This window comes from Mauremys reevesii, linkage group 15 (assembly GCF_016161935.1).
Source record: "Mauremys reevesii isolate NIE-2019 linkage group 15, ASM1616193v1, whole genome shotgun sequence".
Classification (NCBI taxonomy): domain Eukaryota; kingdom Metazoa; phylum Chordata; order Testudines; family Geoemydidae; genus Mauremys; species Mauremys reevesii.
In genome coordinates this window covers 16,972,549-16,988,260 of record NC_052637.1, presented here as the reverse complement: position 1 = coordinate 16,988,260, position 15,712 = coordinate 16,972,549, and the positions used below count along the sequence as shown (strand labels likewise).

At 54.8% G+C, this 15,712-nt stretch overlaps 1 long non-coding RNA gene across 1 annotated transcript; it reads left to right on the top strand.

The window, feature by feature from the left end:
- Nucleotides 1–8,278: 8,278 nt before the first annotated feature.
- On the top strand, nucleotides 8,279–15,706 carry LOC120383042. Its single transcript, XR_005588341.1, has 3 exons — nucleotides 8,279–8,598; nucleotides 15,039–15,096; nucleotides 15,671–15,706. It is a non-coding gene; the product is annotated as an uncharacterized LOC120383042 (long non-coding RNA).
- The last annotated feature ends 6 nt before the right edge of the window (nucleotides 15,707–15,712 follow it).

Genomic DNA, 15,712 nt, shown 5'->3' with positions numbered 1-15,712 from the left:
CATCACCTATGGGTCCCTCCTCCCTGGCCAGCTGACTGCTGCTTGCTGCTGCTGTGGAGGAGGAAGAAGACGAGGATTCCTACTAAGGGACATTGTGGAGGGGGTTTGTTCACAACCTGAGTGACTTTTACCATCTCTGCTCCTGGGGTGGTGGTGACTCCTATTCCTGTTGAGGGGAGCAAGGGGGAGAGGTGCAGAGCCCTCCCCCTTGCCCATCTGCTCCCCCACACACCACCCCCAACCCCCCTCCCCCACTCCACATACCACCTAGACCTGCTCTTTGCCCCTCAACGTGGCTGTTTGTTCTCCCCTTTTTACCACCTGGGACTGTATGCAGCAGTGAGCAGCATGGACTGAGTTGCACAAGCACACATGAGTGCATGTGCCTCCCCGCCTTGGACTTACCCTACCCCACAGCTGCATTTGGCTGGTGGGGCCCCCTCCCTGCTGTGCCCCCCAGTGACCCTGTGTTAGTTTGCCCCTCCGGCCCTGCAGCCTGCCCTGCCCACCACTTGCTTTGACCCTTTGGGAGTTTCCCTTTCTGTTAGTTTAACTGCCCTGACTCAGTGTTTGTTAGTTTGCCTGCTCCACCCCAGCCCTTCAGTGTTTGTTACCTGCCCTGCCCCAAACCTTGGGCTTTGGTTTGGTTGCCTGCCCTACCCTTGCATTTGTAGTTGCCTCCTGTGATTTGCCTGGCCCCTTTTTTCCCCCGTCTTCCCTCTCTCCCTCCAGTTCAGTCCCTCTTACCTGTGCGCCCATGCCCCCTCCATAAGTGCTTGTGCTCCCTTTCAGTTGCCCCCCCAACACTGTTCACAGCCTTCCCAATGATATTGTAGTTCTTCCCCTACCCAGTACCTGTGCCACCATTTCGCCCCTACATCCCTCACCGCTGGCGCCCTCCTTCCCTGCCTGCAGCCTAGTGGGGAGGAGTAGTTGCTTCTTCCCTTTCCCCCAGTCCCCCCTGTAGTCTCCTGCCCACCCTACCCTCTTCTCTGAACACACACAGCAGGGAGAGAGAGGTTGGTTACCCCCCACTGCCCTCCACACTCCACTCCAACCGCCGCCCGCCACCTCTCCCTGCATCCCTGGTGGGGGGGGGCCCCCGCTGACCAGGAGGCACGGTGCCCGCTGCCCTGCTGCCTGGTGCCTCCCGCTGCCTCGCCCCGCCCCCCCCCCCCATGTTAAAATGTATGCGGGGGCTGGGTGGTGGGTGGGGCCACCAGCATTGTGGTGGCCTCTGAAATGTATGGTGTGTTGTGTTCTTCCCCCCCAGCCAGAGGGGCCGGCCAGGGGTGGTGGTGGGGTGGTGGTGTGGTGTGTGGTGGGGTGTAGAACTGAACTCCTGAGGGAGGGGGGGGGTGGTGTTGGGTGTCCCCATCCCACCCTTCCTTCCCCACCTGTCCTCTGCCCTCCCACCTCCACCCCTGGGCCCGTCATTTCTGTCATCCCCGCATCCCCACCCCCCCACCACCCATCACTCTCTTCTTCTTCTGGCCAGGGTCCCAGTGTGTGCTAGTGGTGGTGGGTGGTGGTGTGGGGTCCTTCCTCTCCCTCCCTTCTACCAGGGCCACCGGGTCCATTATTGGATGGGGAGGCCGGGGGGTGCTTCGGGTGTGCCCAGGGGCACATCCAGAGGTGCCGCCCGGCAGCCCCCGCATGGAGGGGCATCCGCCGCCGCGCGCCCGCCGGCGCGGGCGCCCGGCCGCGGCATGCGCGGTGGCCCGGGCCCGGCCCTGCCTGCTCCCTGCCCTCCTCCTTCTGCCATAGCCCCAGCCAGCCTGGGCCAGCCGACCAGGCAGGCCAGGCGGCAGGCCCAGGGGCAGGAGAGGGCAGACGAGGAGAGGGCAGCGGCCTGGCTGGCCAGAGGGAGGGCCTGAGGAGGGGGAGAGGGCCTCCTCCCCTTCCTCCCGCTGTCCCGCCTTTGCCACCCTGAGTCCCCTCCCTGCCTCCCTCCTCCCCTGCCCTCCTCCCCCACCTCCTCCTCCATCTTGGAGGCTTGGTCCTGGGTGCTCTGGGTGGGAAGGAATCTCGCTCTTGATCCCTTCCCTCTGATGAGGAGAGATGAGGAGAGAGAGATGAGGAGAGAGCGAGCTGCCTGCCCTGCTGCTGCTGCTGCAGCCTGCTGAACTGAGGAGGCGCTGGCGGGAGCCATGGCGGCGCTGGCGGAGGCCAGCTATCCTGCCTGCAGCCTCCCCCCCCTCCCCCTGGCCTCCTCTCCCCCCCTGCCCCTGCCCTGCTGGCCTCTGGCCCCCCCGCCGCTGCTGGGCTCTGTGCACCGCTGCTGTGCGGGGCTTGGGCAACTGTTTCTGGGGTGAGGGCGGGAGGACTTTTAGGTTTGACAGGGACTACCCTGGTCTGACCCCAGGAGAGACAGACCCTGGCCAGCCCCCCCAGGGCCACCCCAGGGGCCCCGGGCCCCCTCCCCCTGGGCTGCCCCCTCTCCTTCTCCCCTCTCCCACTGCCCTCTCCCCCCCCTGCTCTGTGTCTGGGCCCTGGGGCCTGCTGTCCTTGGTGGGTGAGCTGACCTGACCTGAGAGGCTGTGGGGCCTGGGCTGATGAGCTGATGCACCCCTCTACCAGCCTGAGGGCCCTGGGCCCTCCCACACCAGAGCTGCCTCAGTTAGCCTCCCCACCAGAGGAGGGCCTGCAGGACCACCAGGCACAGCCCCAGCGCACCACACCACCAGGCATGGCCCACCCCCCCCCCGCCCCCCCCCCCCCCCCCACCCCCCCCCCCCCCCCCCTCCCCCCACCGCCCTGACCCCTCCCCACCCTCTGCCCCCCCCCTGGTCCCCCCCCCCCTGCCTCTGTCCTGCCCCCTCCCTCTCCCCCCCCCCCCCCCTCCCCCTTCCCTCTCCCCTCCCTCCCCTCCCTGCCCCCCCCCAGTCCCTGCCCCCCCCCCCCCCCTGCCCCCCCCTCTGCGCTTCTGCATGCCCTGTCCCTCTCTCCTGCTCTGCCCTCTCCCCTCCTCCTCCCCACCCCTGCCTGTCTCTCCCCTCTCTGCCCCCTCCTCAGGTGTCTCTCCTCCCCTTCTTCTTTCTCCTCCTGGGGCTGCACCATTCCCTTCCCTTCTTTGGGCCGGCTGCCCTCGGCCTCCACAGTGCCCTTCAGGCCTGGGGCGGGGCCCCTTTTGCCCAGCTCTGCAGGCAGGCCCCTCTCGGAGACTGCCACTCTCCAGAGGACGGCAGGAGGGGGGCCCAGGATGGCTGGCTAACTGCTGAAACGCTGCCTCGGGGCTCACAGCAGCTCGTGACTCGCCATCTGGCGCTCTGGGAGGGGAATGGGGGGGCCTCTGGGAGGGGAGGGGACTTTGGGAGGGGAGGCATGGCATGAGGGGAGGCTCCTTGACCTTTGGGGGGGGGAGGCGGAGACCAGCCTGCCCCTGCCCACCCCCTCCTTCCACCCACTGGAGCCCCCACCAGCCTCTGCGCGGCCACACCTCACCAGGCCTCACCAGACCACAGGGGTTGGGTGGGAGTGGGGTGGGTCTTCTTCTTTCCTGCAGGGTCTCTGTGAGAGGGTCCTGGGTCTGGTGATCTTGGAGGAGAGCTGTGGGCCAGCTGGAGACCTGGCAGCTGCTGGCGGCAGCTGGCTGGCCGAGAGCCTGGCAGCAGGGGGTTTCAGCCACCTCAGGGCCCAGCTGGCTGCACCTCAGGGTGGCCACTCCCCAGCTCAGGTGCTGGCCTGCTGGGAGCCTGGCCCTCAGCCAGGCCGCCCCTCCTGCTGCCTGGCCAGGCCTGTGAGGGCTGACATAGTCAAACATTATGCCCCAAACACAAGCCCAGAAGGCCCAGGAACAGCCTGCTTTCCGCAGGCAATCCCGAGGCACCACCATCCTCACGGCCTCCTAGTCCTGGGCGGATCACGAACCTACCTCTGAGGACTGGACCACTCAAACCACGAGAGACCCCAGGCCCACGTGGGAGAGACCAGATCTCAGGATCATCTGGCCTGGTGACCCACCCCACCCTACACCTCCGTGGACGACCCCACCTCACCTGTCCACCCACACCTAGGTCGACACCCGGGACATTCAATCGGTCATCGAAATTACCCACACCATCGGGCCCGATCTGGCCATCCCGCACAGGCCTGCTCCTCCGGCACCACCTGGTGGTTCTGGGTTTGGCTGCTGGCTCAGCTGCTGGTGAGTTCATGCTTCAGGCAGGTGGCAGGCATTGGGCTGAGGACTATTGGCTGGAGAGGTGGGTGGCGGTGGGGCGGCCTGGCGGGGCATTGCTGGAGTGGCGGGGCTTTGGGGGTGGGGGGGGGATGTGGGGCGGGGTGGCGGGGGGCAGTGGGGAGGTGCGAGGTGGGCCCAAGTGCCAGCGGCAGAGGCAGGCAGGCCCAGGGACAGGCGGAGAGAGGTGAGTGTGAGAGGGGGCGAGGAGGCAGGGAGAGGGAGGTGGTGGGGGGGGGGTGTGGGGGTGCTGGGTGGGAGGTGGGTGGGGTGGGGGGCAATGGGGGGGTGTCTGGGTGGGGGGGGGGGGGGGGGGGGGTGGGGGGGTGGGTGGGTGTGGGGGGGTGGTGTGGGGGGTGTGCAATGGACAGTAGTGGTGGGCTGTGGGGGGGTGGGGGGGAGAGACTGGGGTGTGGGGTGCTGGGCAGAGGTGATGGTGGGCAGTGGGTGTGTGGGGGGGGCTGGGCAGGCAGTTCCTGGGCATAGGGGTTGTGGCTGCAGGCTGGGGCATAGGCCTGGGGGGCAGGGGGGGGCTGGCAGTTAGGGGGGGGCAGGCCAGTGGTTGTGTGTGGGTGGCCAAAGCCAGCCCTGGTGCCCCTTGGGGTGGGTTGGTGAAGCCCTGGCTGGGTTGCCCCATTGCCCCTGGCTGGCCTCTGCTCTCTGACTCTGGCCTCCCCATGCCATGCCTGGCTTTGCCCCCACTCCCCCCACAATTATGTGGGCACCCAGGCCCACAATATGTGGGGGGGCCTGGGCAAAGAGGGGTGTGGGACAAACATTGGACAACAGAAGACTGGGCATAATAAATTGATTTGAAGCCAGGGTGGGGTTTGGAATCACAATGCCCATGGGGGAACTTTAATCTCAGGCTGCTTGGAGGGGTGAGGGCTGGGTGGGGAGATGTTTTAGGCACAACGTGAGGGAGTTGCAGCTGCTCAGATTGGGCTAGTCCTAAAGAATGTACAGAGCTTGCTTATCATAGAAGCTTCTATTGCCTTTTGAAACTTATGATTGTAACTCGTTTGTGTGTGTATGTACATTTGCCTGCTTCAGTTTTTTAAATAACTCTCATTTCCTTCTCTTAACCAATAAATCAGTTAATTTATTATAGGATTGGTTTCTTACAAGTGTTGTCTTTGGTTTGAGCTCTGATGCGCAGTTGACCTGGGGTAAATGACTGGTCCTTTGGGATTGGGAGAAACCAGAATATTATTATGATTTGGACCATCTATCACAAAGGTAGGCTTGCGTGGGTGGCAAGGTTTATAGTCCATTAGGGGATTGTCTATAACTCCATGGTAAAGCTGTTACACAGTGCTTGAGGAGTTCACACTTGATATTTGGTTGGTGAAATCTAATTGTAGAACACACAGCTAGTTTGTGGTTTGTGCCCTGGTTTGTGACAGTCAGTCCTCAGGTCAGTATTCATGTTCCTGAGCTACTCCTGACAGCCTAATCTACAATGGAAAGAGACTAATAAAGAAACAACACCTTCATTCAGGAGGTTACATACCATAGTCCTGCAGTTTAACTCTGTAGAATGCTCTTCCAAATAATTTCTTTGTGTCCAAATTTAAAACAGAGATTACACAATGGTAGCAATTTGTGACAGAGATGAATTCTCGTGTCATAATTTGCTACATTGGGACCAAAGGATGGTGAAAGATGTCGGCAAGCAGAAAATTGTGACAGGTGCACCCCTATTAATCACAATTTGTTACCTCTGGACCAGAGGATGGGGAAAGGTGGGGTAGCAAACTGTGACAGGCATACCTCTCTCTGTCATAACTGGTGACCTCTGCAGGGGTGAAAGTAACTAAGGATACTTACCCGTATGGGGGGGAGGCTCTGGCCCTCGGAAGGGGCAGGGCCTTGGCCAGAAGGGGCAGGGCTGGGGGGGGGGTCAGCATCCCCCAGCCAGCCTTTGGCCCGTGCCATCTGGGGCTCCCATGTTGATTTAAAGGGCCTGGAGCAGGGCCGGCTCCAGTGTTTTTGCCGCCCCAAGCGTTGGGGGGGAGGGAGGGGGGAAAAAGCCACGATCGGCAGCAATTAGGAGGCAGGTCCTTCCCTCCGAGAGGGACCAAGCGACCCGCCGCCAAATTGCCACCAAAGAGCTGGATGTGCTGCTCCTTTCCGTTGGCTGCCCCAAGCACCTGCTTGCTGCGTTGGTGCCTGAAGCTGGCCCTGGCCCAGAGCTCCGGACACTGCCGCTGCAGAAGCAGCAGCAGCATCTGAAGCCCTGGGCCCTTCTAAATTGCCAGCCCCAGGGCAGCTGCTCCCTTTGCCCCTCCCCCACCCGTCAGTGGCCGGGGGGTGGGGGAAGGGGCAGGGACATTAAAGCACTGCAGGGTCCTTTGCAGCAGCAGCGCTTTAACGTTGCTGTGCCCCCCCGTGCCGTCGGCGGCCCTGCCAGCGGGGCAGGGGGGAGAGCACACCAACATTAAAGTGCTGCCGCGGCAAAGGACCATCCTTGAAGCGCTGCCACAGCTTTAATGTAGCTGCCCCTTCCCCTCCCCCACCATCGGTGGCCCTGCCAGTACAGGCCCTACTGGCAAGGACCCTGACAGGGGAGAAAAAAGGGGCAGGGACATTACAGCACTGCCATGGCAGTGCTTTAATGTGGGCTGGGTATGGGCTGGTGCGGGTTCTTACTGGTATGGAGTACCAGCCTGTACCAGCTCACTTTCACCCCTGGACCTCTGGACCAGGAATTGGGAAAGATAAAGGATAGGGAAAGGTTATGTTAGCAAATTGTGATGAAACAGGCCGGTCTATCAGAATTTACTATCATCGCCTGAAGATGAGGAGGAAAACAGTGACAGGTGTGCCCCTATCCATCACAATTTGTTTCCCCTGCACCAGGAATGGAGAAAGGTAAAAGAACCAAACTGTGATCAGCATATGCCAATTCATCACAACTAGCCACATCTGAATCAGGATAAAGAAAGGTCTGGACAACAAGCAGGGGTGAGGGATTCTTCCTTAAGTGGTGAGACCAGGAGGCCCTGCTCCTTCTGTGGCCCCTCACCTGCCCCTCCTCTTCCCCACGAGGCCCTGCCCCCTGATGAAGATGGAAGCGAGAGTTGGGCCAGGCAGCCTGGGCCCCTCCACCTGCCAGGTGGGGGGCCCAAGAGCAGCCCATAGCCCATGTCCCATATCCAGGGCAGGTGCAAGGCAATGGTAAGAGCCACCCGGGCAGCTGTTGGGAGCCATGGACCCTCCATCTGCCCTGGCCAGGAGGCCCGAGGGGTAGGGACATTGGCCGGGGCTGCTCTCGGGGGGCCCCCCCACCCTGGGGAGGTGGAGGATCTGTGGCTCTCCACAGCTGCCTGGGCTCCCTGGGCCTCTCTTATCCAGGCAGGGCTCTAGCTTCTGGCCTGGCCATGGGGCCGGGCCTCAGGGGAAAGATATGGGGTAGGAGAAAGAGATGGGTCTGTGGAGGAAAGTGGACAGGACAGGCCCATTCACTTTCAAAAGTGGGAGGGCCATGGCCCTTTGGCCCCTCTGTTCTGGTGCCCCAAAGGGGATGGGCAAAAATAGAGGTAGCAAATTGTGACAGACATATCCTGTATCCATGAAAAAATTCTACCCCTGAACGAGGAGACAGGGAAAGGTAGAGGATGGGGAAAGGTGAGAGGTAGATGTCCCCATCCATCAGAATTTACCAGCCCTGGACCAAAGGATGGAGAAAGGCACAAGTGGGAAAACTATGACAGATCAACCCCATCCATCACAGTTTGTTACCCCTGGACCAGAAAGTGGGGAAAGGTGAGAGGTACCAAATTGTGGTGGGAATGCCTCCATCCATCACAACTTACTGCCCTGGGACTATAGGATGGGGAAAGGCAGAAGCAGCACATTTTGACAAGGCAGCAAAAGGGAGAATACACAGATGTTAATAACTGTTATCAGCGGCAAACCCTGCAGGCAATGTTACACGGGCAGGGTGAGGAGCAGCAAGTAGCCCTGAGGGGAAAGGGAGGAGAACTGGAGGGTTTTTTCCTACAGCCCAGTGATCGGTTAATTTGACTGCAAATAACCAGAGGTCGGACATAGCACTGACAACTCCATGATCTGAACTACAGGAGCAGACCTTGCAGCTCAGCCCAGGAGTGCACCCGGTCTCGCTAGGACCCAGGAGGCGCCGGGCGGAGCGATTCCCGGGGTCACTCAGCCTGGCAGCAGGAAGTGAATTGCGGTCGCTGCAGTGACTCTGTGGCGGTGAAACCCACGTCCCTAGCAAGACCCCGGGGCTTCGGCTGCTGCCGCTGGGGACCCAGAGCCCTGGCTGCAGGCGGGGAGGAACATTCCCGCTGCTCCCCGAGAGGCTCTCCCCGTGCAGAGACCCCAGCCTGTCCCGCCCGCCCTTACTGGGACCCAGAGCCCTGCTCCCAGGCAGAGCCCCACGTGGAGAGAAGGTGAGACCTGCCCCCCTCCCCCCGGAGCGCTGCTCCGGGTGCAGCCTGTCTGCAGGGGCAGGGGGATGCCCCAGGCTGCTCCCAGCTGGGCTGGCCGCAATTCCCTGCGTTGGGCAGAGGAAAGATGGCTGCCAGCTCCCATGGTTTGCAGGGAGTGGGAGGGATTGGATAGTAACATGTGAGGAGCCAGAAGGGGGCTGAAGAGGGGCAGGGGGCCCTGAGAGCCAGAGGGAATTGAGGGGGAACAGGGATGTGTGAGGGGGCAGAAGGGGGTGAACAGGGATGTAGGGGGTGGGATGGGGATGTGGGGCTGCAGAAGGGAGGCTGAGGGAATACACAGGAATCAGGGGGCAGGGGAGAATTCTGGGGCTCAGGGGCACAGAGCTAGAATAGAGGGAAACTCTGAGTAGGGGGATAAAGGGAAGGAAATGGGGGATTGTGGGGAGGCATGAGAGCAAGCAGAGACTGGCTGGGGAAGGGAGAGGGATGGTGAAAGATACAATGGCAGCTCACCCACCCAGCAGCCAGTGGGGAATCTTTTTTCCTAGTTATGATCAAACAAGCATTGGGGGAACAGGGGATTTCCCCCTAAGGGCTCAGAATTTACAAGGCAAATATCCCCCCACACACACCCTGCCCCCAATTTAGTCGTTAATTTTTTAAGACAGTGTTGCTATATGGGGGTCTGACTCCTGAATGTTAAATATTTGGGTCTGACAGGACTGAACAGGGCCCTGCTCTGATTTCTGTGCAGGATTCTGGGCCAAACACGAGTCCCTGCTAGCAACAGCAGGCAAGGAGTCCAACTGTTTTTATTTTGATTTGATTCAGGTTCAGTTGCATTCAGTATGTTCAGTTTCATTTCTAGTTCAAGCCATTCAAAGAAACAAAAATAAAACGTCAGTTACTGTTTTAAATCATATTTCAATCTTTGTGGAGGTAAATTCAGAAAAGAGAGCTGCAGCTTAAAATGGAAACTTTTCATTTTTGGCTCTTTATTTATTTTTTAACTTTAACTTTACATGAGTTTTCCTAGTGTTTTTGTGTTGTCAAAAGAACACAGTTTTTTTATGCATAATTTGTTTGAGCAACTTAAAATAACATTTTTGCTTTGTAATATTGGACCTCTGCAGTAAAAGGATACATTTGAGGCCTGGAAATTTTCTTTCAAAACTCACTTGTGTTGCTGGAACTGCCAGTACAATTTTTGCTAGTCGATTTAGCTAGGGCATGACATTTTTCTGATGTTCCTAGTAGTTTGCTCTGTTTTCTTTCTTTTTGAGATGTGGCTCATCTGCAAATGAATCAAGAATTGGCCCAATCATTTTTTGGGCTTTCCTTCATCTTCCTTTTTGGAAATTTCACAAACTCTCAGAAGAAGTTCCAATTCATCTTTCAGTTTCAGATGTGTTTGACATTGATTCTGTGACATCATTATTTCTTACTTCTGACTGAAGTATTTCCATCTTCTTCCATGTTTTGGTGTAATGAATTTTTGCCTTGACTTTGTCCTCTGCTGAGAATGGGGATTGATATCTAGCATCAAGATATATGTATGAAAGAAACATATCTATCTGGGGGAGGTGTGGGCGGGTTGGAGGAGGGTATCAAATAGTGTCCGGGGTGAGGGGGGCAGGGTTTGGGAGTGGGCTCTGCAGCTGGCTTCAGTGGGGAAGGGAGTTTGGAGCATGAGCCCTGCCTCAAGTGAGGCAACTGGAGGGAGGAGCTGCCCCAGGGGTTGGAGAGGGTAGGAGGAGGCCTGTCTAAGGGGAGAAGGTTGGGGAGCCGTTACTTTTGCCCCTGGACTTGAAGAGTTATGAACTTCAGGGTCCAGGGAGCACCCCCCCTCTTCTCTCTCCAGGGGGGGCATCTCAGAGATGGTTCCTCTACCTCTGGGCCCTCTTTCTGCCTCCCATGGTGTGCAAGCAGCTCCCAAGCTTCGTCTCTGCCTCCCTGTGCTTGTGGGCTGGCCCCCTTCTATTCTCATTTTCTTCTCACTATGGGGTAGGTAACCTCTGACAGGCGGCTCGCCAGGGTAAGCACCCTGGCGGGCCAGGTCAGTTTGTTTATCTGCTGTGTCGGCAGGTTTGGGGGACTGTGGGAAGTGGCGCGGGCAAGGGATGTGTTGGCCGCGGCTTCCCACCACCCCCATTGGCCTGGGACGGTGAACCGTGGCCAGTTGAAGCCGCGATATGAACCTGCCAACGCGGCAGGTAAACAAACTGGCCCGGCCCACCAGGGTGCTTACCCTGGCGAGCCGCATGCCAGAGGTTGCCAACTCCTGGGGTAGGCCATTCTGGGAGTCATCACCAACCCATTGGCTAGCTAGTTTCTTGTCATAAAATTAAAATAAGATCATTGAATAATTTTTTTATTGTTTTAAAAAATTAGGAATTCCCCTCCCTTTTTTTCCCCATTTCAGTCCATAAATCAAAATTATGAACATAAAAATGGCCATACTGAGTCAGACCAAAGGTCCTTCCAGCCCAGTATCCTGTCTTCTGACAGTGGCCAACGCCAGGTGCCCCAGAGGGAATGAACAGAACAGATAATCATCAAGTGATCCATCGCCTGTCACCCATTCCCAGCTTCTAGCAAACAGAGGCTAAGGACACCATCCCTGCCCATCCTGGCTAATAGCCATTGATGGACCTATACTCCAACCTTTTGAGTGGGGGTGGACTAGATGACCTCCTGAGGTCTCTTGCAACCCTAGTCTTCTATAGTTCCATGAATTTAACTGTTTTTTTTAATGCTGTTATAGTCTTGGTCTTCACAACATCCTTTGGCAAGGAGTTCCACAGGTTGACTGTGCATTGTGTGAAAAAATACTTCCTTTTGCTTGTTTTAAATCTGTTGCCTATTAATTTCATTTGGTGACCTCTAGTGTTATGAGAAGGAGTAAATAACAGTTCCTTAACTACTTTCTCCACACCAGTCGTGATTTTATAGACCTCAATCATATCCCCCTTTATTCATCTCTTTTCCAAGCTGAAAGATCCCAGTCTTATTAATCTCTCCTCATATGGCAGCTGTTCCATACCCTTAATAATTTTTGTCGCCCTTTTCTGAACCTTTTCCAATTCCAATATATCTTTTTTGAGTGGGGGCGACCACATCTGCATGGAGTATTCAAGATGTGGGCATATCATGTATTATATAGAGGCAATATGATATTTTCTGTCTTCTTATCTATCCCTTTCTTAATGATTCCCAACATTCTGTTCGCTTTTTTGACTCCTGCTGCACACTGAGTGGATGTTTTCAGAGAACTATCTGCAATGACTCCAAGATCTCTTTCTTAAGTGGTAAGAGCTAATTTTATATATATAGTTGGGATTATGTAATCCAGTGTGTATTACTTTGAAATTCAATGTTGATAAATGCATCTGCCATTTTGTTGCCCAGTCACCCAGTTTCAAGAGATCCTTTTGTTGCTCTTCACAGTCTGCCTGGGACTTAATTATCTTGAGTAGTTTTGTATCATCTGCAAATTTTGCCACCTCACTGTTTACCCCTTTTCCCAGATCGGTTATGAATATGTTGAATAGAACTGGTCCCAGTACAGACTCTTGGGGGACACTGCTATTTCCTCTCTCCATTCTGAAAACTGATTGTTTATTCCTACCCTTTGTTTCCTATCATTTAACCAGTTACCAGTTCATGAGAGGACCTTCCTTCTTATCCCATGACAGCTTACTTTGCTTCAGAGCCTTTGGTGAGAGACCCTTGTCAAAGGCTTTCTGAAAATCTTAGTACACCATATCCACTGGATCTCCCTTATCAACATGCTTGTTGACCCTCTGAAAGAATTATAGTAGATTGGTGAGGCATGATTTCCATTTACAAAAACCATGTTGACTCTTCCCCAACAAATTATGTTCATCTATGTGTCTGACAGTTTTGTTCTTTACTATAGTTTCAACCAGTTTGCCCGGTACTGAAGTCAGGTTTACTGGCCTGTAATTGCTGGGATCACTTCTAGAGCCTTTTTTAAAAATTGGCGTCACATTAGCTATTATCCAGTCATTTGGTACAGAAGCTGATTTAAATGATAGGTTGCAGACTACAGTTAGTAGTTGTGCAATTTCACATTTGAATTCCTTCAGAACTCTTGGGTGACTGACATATAGTCCTGGTGACTTATTACTGTTTAGTTTATCAATTTGTTCCAAAATCTCCTCTATTGACATTTCAATCTGGGACAGTTTCTCAGATTTGTCACCTAAAAAGAATGGCTCAGGTTTGTGAATTTCCCTCGCATCCTCAGCTGTGAAGACTGATGCAAAAATTCATTTAGCTTCTCCACAGTGGCCTTATTGTCCTTCAGTGCTCCCTTAGCATCTCATTCATGCAGTAGCCCCACTGGTTGTTTAGCAGGCTTCGTGCTGCTGATGTACTTAAAACTTTTTTTGCTATAACTTTTTGCGTCTTTGGCTAGTTGTTCTTCAAATTCTTTTTTGGCCTTCCTAATTATATTTTTACACTTCATTTGCCAGAGCCAAAGTTTATACTTCTTTCTATGTTCCTCACTAGGATTTAACTTCCACATTTTAAAGGGTGCCCTTTTGCCTTTCAATGCTTCTTTTACTTTGTTGTTTAGCCTTGGTGGCACTTTTTTTGGGTCTCTTACTATGTTTTTTAATTTGAGGTATACATTTAAGTTGACCCTCTATTATGGTGTCTTTAAAAAGTTTCCATGCAGCTTGCAGGGATTTCACTTTTGGCACTGTACCTTTTTAATTTCTGTTTAACTAACTTCCTCATTTGTGTGTAGTCCCCCTTTCTGAAATTAAATGCTACAATGATGGGCTGCTGTGGTGTTTTCCCCACCCCAGGGGTGTTAAATTTAATTATATTATGGTCACTATTACCAAGAGGTCCAGCTATATTCACCTCTTGGATCAGATCCTGTGCTCCACTTAGGACTAAATCAAGAATTGTCTCTCTCTTGCGGGTTCCAGGACTAGCTGCTCCAAGAAGTAGTCATATTTAAGGTGTCAAGAAACTTTATCTCTGCATCCTGTCCTGAGGTGACATGTACCCAATCAATATGGGGATAATTGAAATCCCCCATTATTATTGAGTTTTTTTTTAATAGCCTCTCTAATCTCCCTGAGTATTTCACAGTCACTTTCACCATCCTGGTCAGGTGGTCAGTAATATATCCCTACTGCTATATTCTTATTAGAGCATAGAATTACTATCTATAGCAATTATATGGTACAGTTTGGTTCACTTAAGATTTTTACTTCATTTGATTATTTGCTTTCTTTCATATATATTGCCACTCTCCCATTTCGGTTCAAGTATGAAATACTGGTTTTGAACTGGTTCTTCAGTTCCAGTGTGAGTCCAGATGGGCAAATGAAATCAGCATCTGCCTGATTGTCCCTGGGGCTGCAGGGGCAGCACGGGGAGGCTCGGTCATTAGCTGCCCTCAGCAGAAGTCTCTGGTGATTGCTAAGGAAGAGAAGGCCAGTGTCAATCTCTCTGCTCAGGATTGTAGTGCCCTAGAGCTAGCTGAGTTTTCTGGGGCACATGATGCTGCCTCCATTGTGCTCTGGGAGCAGCTGCTGGTCCCCAGCGGGTCTGTGCAGGGACAGACCATCATTAAGCCCTTTGTGCCCATCTGATGGGGGACTTTTTCATGTGGCTGGAACCAGCCCCTAGGACAGACTGGGGCTCTGTTGGAGACTCCCCGAGGTCTCTCTCCTCACCTGGAAAGTGCTGGCGATGGGCAGGAAAGTGACTGTGCACAAATGGCCCATCCTCACCCCATCTGTGCTTCTGGGGATCTGCGGATCCCAGAGCTGCTTCCCTCAATACATTCTGTCTCACACTCCTGTTAGCAGTGGCAGTAGCTATTAGAGAGGAAAGCCCACAGGAATGGCAGGACAGTAACCAGTTCCTCCATGCAGAAGTGAGAGTGGAGAGACTGGAAGGGGCAGCAGGAGCAATAAATGGGGAGGGAGGGTCCAGGCTCCCTGCCCTGCCCAGCTCCATTTCCTGCAGCACCTCAGGGCAGATTGACTTTGCTGGGAAGAAGGTGAGGAGCAGGGAGAGGAAAAGCCAGTTCCTGCCTCTGCCTGGTCCCCGTGCTGCTGTGGGAATGTGCTGCCCTGGGGACAGTGTCAGGGGGGATCCCCCAAAGTGGCTTATTTGATTCTGCTTATTTCTGGGATTTGTCTCAGAGTCTCGGTTACTGGGAGGGTGTAAAAAGTGCCTTGTGGGTTTAGTCCCGGTGGGAGGGGTCAGGTCTGTGTTGTAATAATGTAACTGAGGGTTTTCCCACCATGGCGGATTCTAAAGTGTCTGTCTGTAGGAAAAGAGCCTGGGGGGAATCGGGGTGTGAAATGGACTAACGCTAATTCAGAAGCCTCCCCAGTTGTCCTTCTTACTGTGACAGGCTGCAGAATAATGACCATGTTTTGCCCTAGATCATCCCATTTTTGTGGGGGACAGGGAAGCGAAATGGATGTGATGGATCCAGCTCAGGTAGGGGATATTTTGCGGGGGAGCTGGTGGGGAGTGTTGTTGTAGCGGGGGAGGGGCAGGAAATACACAGGGTGAAGCAGGGAGGGGGACAAGGTGTGATAAACTTGCTGGAACATGCTCAGTCTAGGGCCTGATTTACGACCAGGCCCATTGGCGGGGTGAACATTTCCCCCATTTCTGAAACAGGAAACAACCCCCTGGACAGGGCAGGGAAAACAGACCAGAGTGCTGGAGCCTGAACCCACTACCCAGAGACTGCAGAGCAATACAAAGGGAAGGTGCTGGGATTCCTGTCCCTGTCCCCTGTGCGGAGCTCTGCTTCCCACATCAGCCTGTGCCTAGTAGGTGGATGGTAAATGAGAAGACCCTGCCCTCCTCCATCTGCTGGGAGGGACAAAGAACTCTCACCACCTCTCTGTTCCCTGAGGATTCCTGGCCACTCTGAGCAGAGTGGGGTGGGATTTTGCTCCACTGGCCCTCCCAGAGCTGTCCTATATTTATGCTTCTTCCCCCATGAATAGTGGGATTGTGACTGGGGCAGCAGGTACTGAGTGGGGAGCACCTGTTGTTTCAGATGCCGGTGACATTCGAGGAGGTGGCTGTGTATTTCACTGAG